This window comes from Oncorhynchus clarkii, chromosome 18 (genome assembly GCF_045791955.1).
Source record: "Oncorhynchus clarkii lewisi isolate Uvic-CL-2024 chromosome 18, UVic_Ocla_1.0, whole genome shotgun sequence".
Lineage (NCBI taxonomy): Eukaryota > Metazoa > Chordata > Actinopteri > Salmoniformes > Salmonidae > Oncorhynchus > Oncorhynchus clarkii.
In genome coordinates, this window is record NC_092164.1 from 64931846 (window position 1) to 64946845 (window position 15000).

At 46.6% G+C, this 15000-nt stretch overlaps 1 pseudogene; it reads left to right on the forward strand.

The window, feature by feature from the left end:
- The window catches only part of LOC139372768 (gamma-aminobutyric acid type B receptor subunit 1-like), a 274428-nt pseudogene that overhangs the window by 222107 nt on the left and 37321 nt on the right, over positions 1-15000 (forward strand).

Below are 15000 nucleotides of genomic sequence, written 5' to 3' on the forward strand. Positions count from 1 at the left end.
TGTCTGACAGGAAGCTGTTATATTTGAGTGCCAATTCACAGAGACATCCTGTACCTGTTCCAGCATCACACAGCAGATGAGCTCCAAGCTCTGTTCTTTTGAGTGCCCCAATTGTCGTTTTACATTTACACTTCGGTATCTTAATTATGATCACTCTTTTGTTGCTTTGAAGTGTCCTGCACTGAAAACCCTCACTAGTAGAAGGTTATATTGGCGGTATGGTACTTGTAGCCTAATTTTGGCCAACTAATTATCTAACCATCGATCAAGTAACATTAGGGACTAAATGTTCAAATCCTGTTGCTACAGGATAATTTTGCTGTGACAATAATGGTCAAATTAAGATCCAACACCTGTACTCCATATTCCAGACTGGAGATGTAGAGCAGTGTGTTGGCGGTCCTACTAACCCCGCTGACCTCTAACTCTACCAGATCTCTCCTACTAACACCGCTGACCTCTAACTCTACCAGATCACACCTAATAACTAACCCCACTGACCTCTAACTCTACCAGATCTCTCCTACTAACCCCGTTGACCTCTAACTCTATCAGATCTCTCCTACTAACCCCGCTGACCTCTAACTCTACCAGATCTCTCCTACTAACCCTGCTGACCTCTAACTCTACCAGATCACTCCTAATAACTAACCCCACTGACCTCTAACTCTATCAGATCACTCCTAATAACTAACCCCGCTGACCTCTAACTCTATCAGATCTCTCCTACTAACCCCACTGACCTCTAACTCTACCAGATCACTCCTAATAACTAACCCCGCTGACCTCTAACTCTATGAGATCTCTCCTACTAACCCTGCTGACCTCTAACTCTATCAGATCTCTCCTACTAACCCTGTTGACCTCTAACTCTATCAGATCTCTCCTACTAACCCCGCTGACCTCTAACTCTACCAGATCACTCCTAATAACTAACCCCACTGACCTCTAACTCTACCAGATCTCTCCTACTAACCCTGAGTCCAGAATGGGCGAGGGAGAGATCCAGCCTGATTAGCATCTGTCCTTCTCCCCGACAAGACACTGACTCTGTCTGAAATTGGTCTTGCCTGTTGGGTTGATTCCCGCCGTTCTTTCATTTTGATACAGCGCGTTGTCACCTTCTCTGATTATCAGCTGTTGTCAAACACACATGGGTCTGAAGACCATTCTCTTTCTCAATAGCATGCAGTGAATTCTACTATATGAAAAGCCGAAAAGAGTATGACATCCTGGCATTTAAACCATACTAAATGTTTTTATTTTCTTTCACATACTATAAAACGTACAATTTTTCCCATAATGCCTAGTATTTACAACTCAAGCATGGGCATTTGGACACGGCCTGTGTCTCTCTATCTCTCCATCTCCCTTCACCTATATCTCTCCATCTCCCTTCATCTCTCTCTCTCCATCCATCTCTCTCCATCTCCCTTCACCTATATCTCTCCATCTCCCTTCATCTCTCTCTCCATCTATCTCTCTCCATCTCCCTTCACCTATATCTCTCCATCTCCCTTCACCTATATCTCTCCATCTCCCTTCACATCTCTCTCCATCCATCTCTCTCCATCTATATCTCTCTATCTCTCTTCATCAACCTCTATCTCTCTACCTCCACCACTTCCCTCTCTACTCTCATCCATCCCTCTTTTTCTGTCCCTCCCTCCCTCCCTCCCTCCCTCCCTCCCTCCCTCCCTCCCTCCCTCCCTCCCTCCCTCCCTCCCTCCCTCCCTCCTCTCTCCATCCCTCCCTCCCTCCTTCCATGTATCCATCCCTCCCTCCCTTCATTTATCCCTCCCTCCCTCCCTCCCTACAAGGGTTTCTGTCCATCAGCTGTGATTTTAAATCGAGGTCTTGACTCTCTGTGGTCACTAAAGAGCCCGTGCCACTCGTAAGAGAAGGGGTCGTGAACCCAGATGTCCTGGCTTTGGTCTCATCCCGATCCCACATACTTCCTCGTCCACCTAGTCATCCCTAGCCTCCGCATGGCTCATTCTACCCCTGCACGTCTTTCTCAGGTCGCTGCTATAATGAGATTGCATTCTCAGTCAATTAAGGGTTCATTATATTATCTCTCCTATCTCTCCTCTCCCCCCCCCCCCCCACCCCCGTAGGTCCAGGCCCCCCAGCAGATCAGACCGTGGTTATTGAGGTGTTTAGGTTCCTCTCTCAGAAGCTCTTTGTCTCTGTGTCTGTGTTCGCTGGACTGGGGATTCTACTGGGAATAGTGTGTCTCACATTCAACATCTACAACAGCAATGTCAGGTACGCAAAGACCTGTGTGGTGTGTGTGTGTGTGTGTGTGTGTGTGTGTGTGTGTGTGTGTGTGTGTGTGTGTGTGTGTGTGTGTGTGTGTGTGTGTGCGTGTGCGCGAGTGTGCGCGAGTGTGTGTGTGTGTGTGCGAGTGTGTGTGTGTGTGCGTGCGTGTGTGTGTGTGCGTGTATACAGCATTTGTTCTCTCCCATTTTCTAAGCGTGTTTGAAATGTGTGAAATACAGTGATTCAGATAATATTTATTTTGATCCTAAATCCATCACAGATATATCCAATATTCCCACTTCTGGACATCCTGTTTATCAGTCATTCAGTGTGACTCTTACCAAGGATATTCACATCTCGGTGTGTGATCTTGACAGCTAAATATCTGTATATTAGTCATTCAGCGTGACTCTTAACAAGGATATTCACATCTCGGTTTGTGAGCTTGACAGTTAAATCCCAAAATTTACATTTGTGACAGACAGCTAATATCCTCATGTACTGTTTCAGGCTGGGTTCTCTGCATGCTGAATGGCTCACACAGACATTCTGTAGACAGAGATAGTGTTCATGTGTGTTTGTGTGTGTGTGTGTGTGTGTGTGTGTGTGTGTGTGTGTGTGTGTGTGTGTGTGTGTGTGTGTGTGTGTGTGTGTGTGTGTGTGTGTGTGTGTGTGTGTGTGTGTGTGTGAGTGTGTGTGTGTGTGTGTGTGTGTGTGTGTGTGTGTGTGTATGTGTATGTGTATGTGTGTGTGTGTGTGTGTGTGTATGACAGGTACATCCAGAACTCCCAGCCCTACCTGAACAACATGACGGCAGTGGGGTGTATGATGGCTCTGGCTGCTGTCTTCCCTCTGGGCCTCGACGGACACCACGTACACAGGAAGCAGTTCCCCGTGGTCTGCCAGGTACACAGGAAGTACACAGGAAGTGGAGCCATACCATTACAGCATTGTGTGGGATTGAGTTTTATGGGCACAGGAAAGCTCTGGGCTGAAAGTGTTTCCCTAGGTAAAGATCCTAACCTTAAAAAATAGTAAGGATAATGCTAAACTGACCCAAGATCTTCACCCTACATCTACTGCTAAAGGGAAGTGGATCCTACCACTGAGGCATTATGGGGGATTGAGTTTTATGGGTGTGTTAGAATTCTTGTACGAAGACAGTTGAGGTCAAATGAATAACTGCCAAGTTATTGACTTTTAAAAAGGAATTATTCTTTAATAACTATTATATTTAACACATTTAATACATTTGAAAACAACTGTTTTTATCCCCCACAAGTTATGTAAATAAATTATTATTGTTTAATAGATACATAGATATAATTAAATACTATTATTTAATAGATGCATATATATCATTAAATATTATTATTTAATAGATGCATAGATACAATTAAATATGATTATTTAATAGATGCATATATACAATTAAATATTATTATTTAATAGATGCATAGATACAATTAAATATGATTATTTAGTAGATGCATATATACAATTAAATATTATTATTTAATAGATGCATATATACAATTAAATATGATTATTTAGTAGATCTATCTTCTTTCCCCTCTTCCCCTGGCCAGTTCCGGCTGTGGCTGCTTGGCCTGGGCTTCAGCCTGGCGTACGGTTCTATGTTCACGAAGATCTGGTGGGTCCACACCGTCTTCACCAAGAAGGATGACAAGAAGGAGAAGAGGAAGGTAAATAAAGAGGAGAATGACTGGCTTTCACTCTAGCGTTATCCCAGTAAAGGGCACTCTTCTTCTGTCCCCATAGGAGAACCCTTGTAGGTTGTAGATAGCACCTTGTATATGCGCTGAAAATGATGCATTTTCCCCAACGTGTTATTATCATTCCATATTTACTCTCTCTCTCTACTCCCGCTCTTTCTCTCGAGCCCAGTCCTGTTCTGTAGTCGGCCCCTCGGAGAGATCAAGCTAGTCCTCCCTGCTCTTTCTCTCGAGCCCAGTCCTGTTCTGTAGTTGGCCCCTCGGAGATATCAAGCTAGTCCTCCCTGCTCTTTCTCTCGAGCCCAGTCCTGTTCTGTAGTCGGCCCCTCAGAGATATCAAGCTAGTCCTCCCAGTTGCCATACCGTTGTACCCCTCCAATTGGTCCTACTGGTGAAGGGCCTCCCTCCCTTCCAGGATACCTAGTCAGTTGTACAACACTGGGAGGAAACCAGGATACCTAGTCAGTTGTACAACACTGGGAGGAAACCAGGATACCTAGTCAGTTGTACACCACTGGGAGGTAACCAGGATACCTTGTCAGTTGTACAACACTGGGAGGAAACCAGGATACCTAGTCAGTTGTACAACACTGGGAGGAAACCAGGATACCTAGTCAGTTGTACAACACTGGGAGGAAACCAGGATACCTAGTCAGGTGTACAACACTGGGAGGAAACCAGGATACCTAGTCAGTTGTACAACACTGGGAGGAAACCAGGATACCTTGTCAGTTGTACAACACTGGGAGGAAACCAGGATACCTAGTCAGTTGTACAACACTGGGAGGAAACCAGGATACCTAGTCAGTTGTACAACACTGGGAGGAAACCAGGATACCTTGTCAGTTGTACAACACTGGGAGGAAACCAGGATACCTAGTCAGTTGTACAACACTGGGAGGAAACCAGGATACCTAGTCAGTTGTACAACACTGGGAGGAAACCAGAATACATAGTCAGTTGTACAACACTGGGAGGAAACCAGGATACCTAGTCAGTTGTACAACACTGGGAGGAAACCAGGATACCTAGTCAGTTGTACAACACTGGGTGGAAACCAGGAGGAAACCAGGATACCTAGTCAGTTGTACAACACTGGGAGGAAACCAGGATATCTAGACAGTTGTACAACACTAGGAGGCAACCAGGATACCTAGTCAGTTGTACAACACTGGGAGGAAACCAGGATACCTAGTCAGTTGTACAACACTGGGAGGAAACCAGGATACCTAGTCAGTTGTACAACACTGGGAGTAAACCAGGATACCTAGCCAGTTGTACAACACTGGGAGGAAACCAGGATACCTAGTCAGTTGTACAACACTGGGAGGAAACCAGGATACCTAGTCAGTTGTACAACACTGGGAGGAAACCAGGATACCTTGTCAGTTGTACAACACTGGGAGGAAACCAGGATACCTAGTCAGTTGTACAACACTGGGAGGAAACCAGGATACCTAGTCAGTTGTACAACACTGGGAGGAAACCAGGATACCTAGTCAGTTGTACAACACTGGGAGGAAACCAGGATACCTAGTCAGTTGTACAACACTGGGAGGAAACCAGGATACCTAGTCAGTTGTACAACACTGGGAGGAAACCAGGATACCTTGTCAGTTGTACAACACTGGGAGGAAACCAGGATACCTAGTCAGTTGTACAACACTGGGAGGAAACCAGGATACCTAGTCAGTTGTACAACACTGGGAGGAAACCAGGATACCTAGTCAGTTGTACAACACTGGGAGGAAACCAGGATACCTAGTCAGTTGTACAACACTGGGAGGAAACCAGGATACCTAGTCAGTTGTACAACACTGGGAGGAAACCAGGATACCTTGTCAGTTGTACAACACTGGGAGGAAACCAGGATACCTTGTCAGTTGTACAACACTGGGAGGAAACCAGTCTTCAACTGAAACCAGTCTTCCGACATTTAACCCCTCTGAATCAGGGAGGTGCCGGGGCGCTTCCTTAATCGACATCCACGTCTTCGGCGCCCTGCAGGTTTTTACCTTGTCAACTCGAGGATTCGATCCAGCAACCTTTCTGTCACGGCCCAACGCTCTAACCACTAGGCTACCTGCCACCCATGTAAAATAGGGTGTGTGTGTGATAAATATGTTTCTATTTCAAGTAGATAATAGGTGTAAAATGTATTTTCTACTAGTGTTAGGTGATCCTCTATGTTTGCCAAGGCGCATACATTTCCACAGTATCTAGATATGAGGCATGTTTAACCTTACTTCTTTGGACTAAATCAGGGGTCACACACAGTGTTTCTTGGTAGTCTTAAACAAATCTACTTTCATATGAAGGTATACACGTCACACACGTGGTTATGGGATTAGAGAAAGAAGAAGTACCATGTCAGATATAGAGTTAAAATATATTACATTTTGAGTTTGAATCCCAATATGACACTTTTTGTACGTCACAGAAGACTGAAATATAACACAACCTGCTTGACATAGAAACACCAATCCGCAGGTTTGTAAGAAATAATATGTATTAATATTAATAAAATATTAAACATATATTAATATTAATAAAATATTAAACATATATTAATATTAATACAATATTAAACATATATTAATATTAATAAAATATTAAACATATATTAATATTAATAAAATATTAAACATATATTAATATTAATAAAATATTAAACATATATTAATATTAATAAAATATATTAAAATATTAATATTAAACATATTAAGAACATTTCACCCATGAGGCCAATAGAGGGCGATTTGGTCATTTGACTGTAGGAAAAGTTTACATTTACTTCCACCTTTGTGTTTTTCAACTGAATTACTGATATATCTACTACTATATAAAAGATAGTGTAGACTATAACTCGGACAATAGAGAGTGAATAGTAGGTCCATCCCAAATGGCACCCTATTCCCCTTTGCAGTGCACTACATTTGACCAGGGCCCTATAGGGAATAGGGGTGTAGGGTAGGGTGCCATTTGGGATGCATGTCCTTTATCGTTCTGCTTCCTATGAGGAGAATAGATCGAATTCGAAACAGAACTTTAATCCTCTGGGATAATGCAACAAAATCAATATTACAGTTACGCTATCGGTCCGTTGTCTCTCCTCGCTTTTTATTTTTCTTCTTTCAAACAGTTACATAAAACAGTATTATTGCCTATCCATTTTTTTTGTTGTCAGTGAGCGCTGCTCGTTGGGTTTTAATTTGATATGGAGCCTGTGTGTTAAATGTTTACGGCCCAACCAGACGCTGTGGTGTGGGGGGGCAGATTGAATTGAATCTCTGTTTTCTCTGTGAGCTCAGGCTCCAGTCTATTTATGTCATCGTTAATCCCTCACAGTCAAACCGAACGGATGTCTGGGCCTTAGGCCATGATCCCCTGTGTTCATCCACCAAAGGGTTTGTCCAAAATGGGGCCCTATTCCCTATAAAGTACCACTGGTCAACAGTAGTGTACTGACTATATCCCAGGTCAACAGTAGTGTACTGATTATATCCCAGGTCAACAGTAGTGTACTGATTATATCCCTGGTCAACAGTAGTGTACTGACTATATCCCTGGTCAACAGTAGTGTACTGACTATAGCCCTGGTCAACAGTAGTGTACTGAGGGATGGTCTAGAGGACTAGAGGGATGGTCTAGAGGGGTGGTCTAGAGGTGTAGAGGGATGGTCTAGGGGGGTAGAAGGATGGTCTAGAGGGGTAGAGGGATGGTCTAGAGGGGTAGAGGGGTGGTCTAGAGGGGTAGAGGGGTGGTCTAGAAGGGTAGAGGGATGGTCTAGAGGGGTAGAGGGGTAGTCTAGAGGGGTAGAGGGGTGGTCTAGAGGGGTAGAGGGATGGTCTAGAGGGATGGTCTAGAGGGGTAGAGGGATGGTCTAGAGGGATGGTCTAGAGGGGTAGAGGGATGGTCTAGAGGGGTAGAGGGATTGTCTAGAGGGGTTGAGGGATGGTCTAGAGCAGGGGTGTCAAAGTCAAATGGACGGAGGGCCAAATAAAAAAATCAGCTACAAGACGAGGGCCGGACTGTTCGAATGTTCATTGAAAAATTTTTAAATGACGCATATAGTCTAGTGAACCTAATTGAACCTACTGAAAACCTAACAAATATATTACAATATGATCAGATAAATAAAGCAATATTTTCTTATGGCTCTGTCAGTAATCTTTAATTTTCAACAGACACAAAAGACAAATTTCCTTTATATAAATATCCCCATAACATGAACATTAAATGAAAGAAACCGGTATTCAAGGCACCATCAGTAGACTATATTTTCTATTTTAGCAAAAGTGGGCTAAATTTACTTCAAAGAAAAAACAATAATAGCAATTTTCTATCATCCACTCAACTGAAATATTTTTAAAATATAATTGGATTGAAATACAAAAAAATAAAGTGCAAAAATCTATTAATCAAAAACAACACTTTGTTTAAGGAGAAGTAACATGCAGTGAAAACAAATATTAAATTTTAACTTTTAAACTTGAACTGAGTAAAAACTCTAAATATGTGATTGCACAGTAATGTTCACTTGTTTGAGGTTGAGGGTGATACTTGGTGGTGTCCCATCTTTTCCACAAGTTCATCAATGTTCGGGGTAAGGCTCTGAGCTGAAGAAATCCTCAGAATTGAGTGGAGGTGTTCAGCAGTAAGTCGACTTCTGTGTGATGTTTTGTTCAGGTTCATCAAAGAAAACAGTTGTTCACACAGGTATGTGCTGCCAAACATAGACAACGTTTGAGCAGCCTGGATGCGCAGCTGGGGCATTGTGCCGGGGAGGAAACGGGCGAACTCCGCAGCACCCACTGCCGCATATTTTGCCCTCAGTGCATCATTGCATTGGAGGTCAATCAACTCCATTTGGAGGTTTGGTGGTGAGCTTTCCACGTCAACAGCAAATGGGTTACCGAGCAGTTCCAACCTGCTTTTTTGTGCTTCAAAGTCAGCAAATCGGCGTCGAAAGTCAGCGGCAAGCATACCTATTTTATCAGCCAACTGTGTGCTCGGGAACGCACTGGTAGAGAGCTTCTCTTTCATGGTCTGGCAGCTGGGAAAGTGGCTCAAATTTTCTTTCCGCATCTGCGTCTCCCACAGAGTCAGTTTGGTTTTAAATGCCTTCACTGTACTGTACATATCAGAGATGACACGATCCCGACCCTGCAGCTGCAAGTTTATTGCATTCAGATGACTCGTAATGTCACACAGAAAAGCCATTTCACACAGAAACATTTCGTCTCGGAGTTGTGTTGTGTCTTTCCCTTTGCTGTCCAAGAACAGACAAATCTCCTCACGAAGCTCGAAACATCTTTGAAGCACCTTTCCCTGGCTTAGCCATCGCACCTCTGTGTGATAAGGCAAATCACCATGCTCCGTTTCTAACTCCGTCAGAAATGCCTTGAACTGGCGGTGATTCAAACCTTTGGCTCTGATAAAGTTAACTGTGCGCGTGATGATGCTCATTACATGCTCCATTTTCAAGGCTTTACCGCACAACGCTTCCTGGTGTATGATACAATGATAAGCTGTCAGCTCACCTGTCGCGTTTTCCTCTTGCATCTTTTCCCGTATCTTCGCCACCAGTCCGCTCCTGTGTCCACACATCGCAGGTGCTCCGTCGGTTGTCAAACCCACGAGTTTTTCCCAAGGCAGCTCCATCTCATTTACACATCTTGACACCTCTTCATACAAATCATGCCCCGTAGTTGTGCCATGCATAGGACGTAAAGCCAAAAACTCCTCTGTCACGCTTAGGTTGGAGTCCACTCCGCGGATGAAAATTGACAACTGGGCAATGTCAGAAATGTCGGTGCTCTCATCCACAGCCAAGGAATATGCAATAAAATCTTTTCCCTTTTTCACAAGCTGCTCTTTTAGATTGATGGACAACTGGTCTACTCTCTCGGCAATGGTGTTTCTGCTCAGACTCACATTTAAAAAGAGTTGCCTTTTTTCTGGGCAAACTTCGTCACAAACTTTAATCATGCAGTTTTTGATGAAATCCCCCTCCGTAAATGGCCGGGCTGATTTAGCGATCTCTTCTGCCAAAATAAAACTGGCCTTGACAGTTGCGTCCGCGTGTGTGTCCGCGTGTTTCGTTTCATAATGTCGTCTCAGATTATACTCTTTCAGTACCGCCACACTTTCTCCACACAGAAGACACACAGGTTTTCCAGCTACCTTCGTGAACATATACTCCGACTCCCACCTTGTTTGAAACCCCCGGTTCTCAGTATCCACCTTCCGTTTTGCCATTTTTGATGGGTATCTGAAAGTTAATTTTACTGTGATGCTGACGACTGCTGTGCCAATAAATATTGAAATGAAGCAGCCTACTGCTCGGTGCGTCACCTTTGCATTGTGGGAAATGTAGTATTGGTGCGTGTAAAAGATCTGCGGGCTGCCGGCTTGCTGCGGGCCGGTTCTAATAATAAATCAAGATCATCCCAGGGGCCGTAAAAAACCTTCTTGCGGGCCGGATGTGGCCCGCGGGCCTTGACTCTGACATATGTGGTCTAGAGGGATGGTCTAGAGGGGTAGGGGGATGGTCTAGAGGGGTAGAGGGATGGTCTAGAGGGATTGTCTAGAGGGGTAGAGGGATGCTCTAGAGGAATGTCTAGAGGGTAGATGGATGGTCTAGAGGGATGGTCTACAGGGATGGTCTACAGGGATGGTCTAGAGGGATAGAGTGGTGGTCTAGAGGGGTAGAGGGATGGTCTAGAGGGGTAGAGGGATGGTCTAGAGGGGTAGAGGGATGGTCTAGAGGGGTAGAGGGAGGGTCTAGAGGGATGTCTAGAGGGGTAGAGGGATGGTCTAGAGCGATGGTCTAGAGGGATGGTGTAGAGGGGTGGTCTAGAGGGGTGGTCTAGAGGGGTAGAGCGATGGTCTAGAGCGATGGTCTAGAGGGATGGTCTGGAGGGATGGTCTAGAGGGGTGGTCTAGAGGGATGGTCTAGAGGGGTAGAGGGATGGTCTAGCGGGGTAGAGGGATGGTCTAGAGGGATGGTCTAGAGGGATGGTCTAGACGGGTAGAGGGATGGTCTAGAGGGATGGTCTAGAGGGGTAGAGGGATGGTCTAGAGGGGAGAGGGATGGTCTAGAGGGATGGTCTAGAGGGGTAGAGGGATGGTCTAGAGGGGTAGAGGGATGGTCTAGAGGGATGGTCTAGAGGGGTAGAGGGATGGTCTAGAGGGATGGTCTAGAGGGGTTTCCACTGTAAGGAAAAGGGTGCCAAAGTAGTGCACTATACAGGGAAAAGGGTGCTAAAGTAGTGCACTATACAGGGTGCCATTTGAAACACATCCTAACTGACCATTCCTCCTATATCCCATGATTCCTTGCAGCATCTGGAGCCGTGGAAACTCTACGCCACCGTGGGGGTGCTGCTGGTCATCGACGTCCTGTCACTCATGATCTGGCAAATAGTGGATCCTCTACACATCACTGTGGAGGTATGAGTCAGATAGTTGATCCTCTAGTCTACACATCACTGTGGAGGTATGAGTCAGATAGTTGATCCTCTAGTCTACACATCACTGTGGAGGTATGAGTCAGATAGTTGACCCTCTACACATCACTGTGGAGGTATGAGTCAGATAGTTGATCCTCCCCTCTACACATCACTGTGGAGGTATGAGTCAGATAGTTAATCATCTACACATTACTGTGGAGGTATGAGTCAGATAGTTGATCCTCTACACATCACTGTGGAGGTATGAGTCAGATAGTTGATCCTCTAGTCTACACATCACTGTGGAGGTATGAGTCAGATAGTTAATCCTCTAGTCCACACATCACTCTGGAGGTATAAGTCCGATAGTTAATCCTCTAGTCTACACATCACTGTGGAGGTATGAGTCAGATAGTTGATCCTCTAGTCTACACATCACTGTGGAGGTATGAGTCAGATCAGTGGTGGTTCTAGCTTGGCTCCATGGAGAACCCCCGTTCAGAGGCATTAGTACTCTACAAAGTTAGAGGTGCGCCATTTGATAGATTCCCCTGCTCCCCCTACCTCGGGCTTCCAGAGGGGAGACCTGAGGTCAACCTACCCCCGCCCCCTTACCTCGGGCTTCCAGTGAGGAGACCTGAGGTCAACCTACCCCCGTCCCCCTACCTCGGGCTTCCAGTGAGGAGACCTGAGGTCAACCTACCCCCGTCCCCCTACCTCTGGCTTCTAGTGAGGAGACCTGAGGTCAACCTACCCCCGCCCCCCCTACCCCCCTACCTCGGGCTTCCAGTGTGGAGACCTGAGGTCAACCTAACCCCGTCCCCCTACCTCTGGCTTCCAGGGAGGAGACCTGAGGTCAACCTACCCCCGTCCCCCTACCTCGGGCTTCCAGTGAGGAGACCTGAGGTCAACCTACCCCCGTCCCCCTACCTCTGGCTTCTAGTGAGGAGACCTGAGGTCAACCTACCCCCGCCCCCCCCTACCCCCCTACCTCGGGCTTCCAGTGTGGAGACCTGAGTTCAACCTAATCCCGTCCCCCTACCTCTGGCTTCCAGTGAGGAGACCTGAGGTCAACCTACCCCCGCCCCCCCTACCCCCTACCTCGGGCTTCCAGTGAGGAGACCTGAGGTCAACCTACCCCCGCACCCCCTACCCCCCTACCTCGGGCTTCCAGTGTGGAGACCTGAGGTCAACCTACCCCCGTCCCCCTACCTCTGGCTTCCAGTGAGGAGACCTGAGGTCAACCTACCCCCGCCCCCCTACCTCTGGCTTCCAGTGAGGAGACCTGAGGTCAACCTACCCCCGCCCCCCTACCTCGGGCTTCCAGTGAGGAGACCTGAGGTCAACCTACCCCCGTCCCCCTACCTCTGGCTTCCAGTGAGGAGACCTGAGGTCAACCTACCCCCGCCCCCCCTACCCCCCTACCTCGGGCTTCCAGTGTGGAGACCTGAGGTCAACCTACCCCCGTCCCCCTACCTCTGGCTTCCAGTGAGGAGACCTGAGGTCAACCTACCCCCGCCCCCCCTACCCCCCTACCTCGGGCTTCCAGTGAGGAGACCTGAGGTCAACCTACCCCCGCCCCCCCTACCCCCCTACCTCGGGCTTCCAGTGTGGAGACCTGAGGTCAACCTACCCCTGTCGCCCTACCTCTGGCTTCCAGTGAGGAGACCTGAGGTCAACCTACCCCCGCCCCCCTACCTCTGGCTTCCAGTGAGGAGACCTGAGGTCAACCTACCCCCGCCCCCCTACCTCGGGCTTCCAGTGAGGAGACCTGAGGTCAACCTACCCCTGCCCCCCTACCTCGGGCTTCCAGTGAGGAGACCTAAGGTCAACCTACCCCCGTCCCCCTACCTCGGGATTCCAGTGGGGAGACCTGAGGTCAACCTACCCCTGTCCCTCTCCCCATCTCATACTTCTGAGTGGGAGACCTTCCCAGGCAGTAGCCTGCCTAGCTCAGAAACTAGAATCGGGGCTCCCACACCGACAAGGTTAATTTACCCACAGTCCCACACGGTGACATGATATCAATGACTTGAAGTGCAAATGAGCGATAGAAAACCGATCGGGCAAATGTCACCATTCCGATTTTTTTTGTGTTGGCGCCCCGTGCCGCCCCCGGCAGGTTGCCGCGGCTGCCCATGTCGCCTATACTTAAATCCTATACCTAATTCCTATACCTAAATCCTATACCTAATTTCTATACCTAAATCCACCACTGAGTCAGACAGTTGATTCTCTAGTCTACACATCACTGTGGAGGTACAGTGGGGCAAAAAAGTATTTAGTCAGCCACCAATTGTGCAAGTTCTCCCACTTAAAAAGATGAGAGAGGCCTGTAATTTTCATCATAGGTACACTTCAACTATGACAGACAAAATGAGGGGGAAAAATCCAGAAAATCACATTGTAGGATTTTTAATTCATTAATTTGCAAATTATGGTGGAAAATAAGTATTTGGTCACCTACAAACAAGAAACATTTCTGGCTCTCACAGACCTGTAACTTCTTCTTTAAGAGGCTCCTCTGTCCTCCACTCGTTAACTGTTTTAATGGCACCTGTTTGGACTTGTTATCAGTATAAAAGACACCTGTCCACAACCTCAAACAGTCACACTCCAAACTCCACTATGGCCAAGACCAACGAGCTGTCAAAGGACACCAGAAACAAAATTGTAGACCTGCACCAGGCTGGGAAGACTGAATCTGCAATAGGTAAGCAGCTTGGTTTGAAGAAATCAACTGTGGGAGCAATTATTAGGAAATGGAAGACATACAAGACCACTGATACTCTCCCTCGATCTGGGGCTCCACACAAGATCTAACCCCGTGGGGTCAAAATGATCACAAGAACGGTGAGCAAAAATCCCAGAACCACACGGGGGGACCTAGTGAATGACCTGCAGAGAGCTGGGACCAAAGTAACAAAGCCTACCATCAGTAACACACTATGCCGCAGGGACTCAAATCCTGCAGTGCCAGATGTGTCCCCCTGCTTAAGCCAGTACATATCCAGGCCCGTCTGAAGTTTGCTAGAGAGCATTTGGATGATCCAGAAGAAGATTGGTAGAATGTCATATGCTCAGATCAAACCAAAATATACGTTTTTGGTAAAAACTGAACTCGTTGTGTTTGGAGGACAAAAAATGTTGAGTTGCATCCAAAGAACACCATACCTACTGTGAAGCATGGGGGTGGAAACATCATGCTTTGGGGCTGTTTTTCTGCAAAGTTACCAGGACGACTGATCCGTGTAAAGGAAAGAATGAATGGGGCCATGTATCGTGAGATTTTGAGTGAAAACCTCCTTCCATCAGCAAGGGCATTGAAGATGAAACGTGGCTGGGTCTTTCAGCATGACAATGATCCCAAACACACCGCCCGGGCAACGAAGGAGTGGCTTCGTAAGAAGCATTTCAAGGTCCTGGAGTGGCCTAGCCAGTCTCCAGATCTCAAACCCATAGAAAATCATTGGAGGGAGTTGAAAGTCCGTGTTGCCCAGCAACAGCCCCAAAACATCACTGCTCTAGAGGAGACCTGCATGGATGAA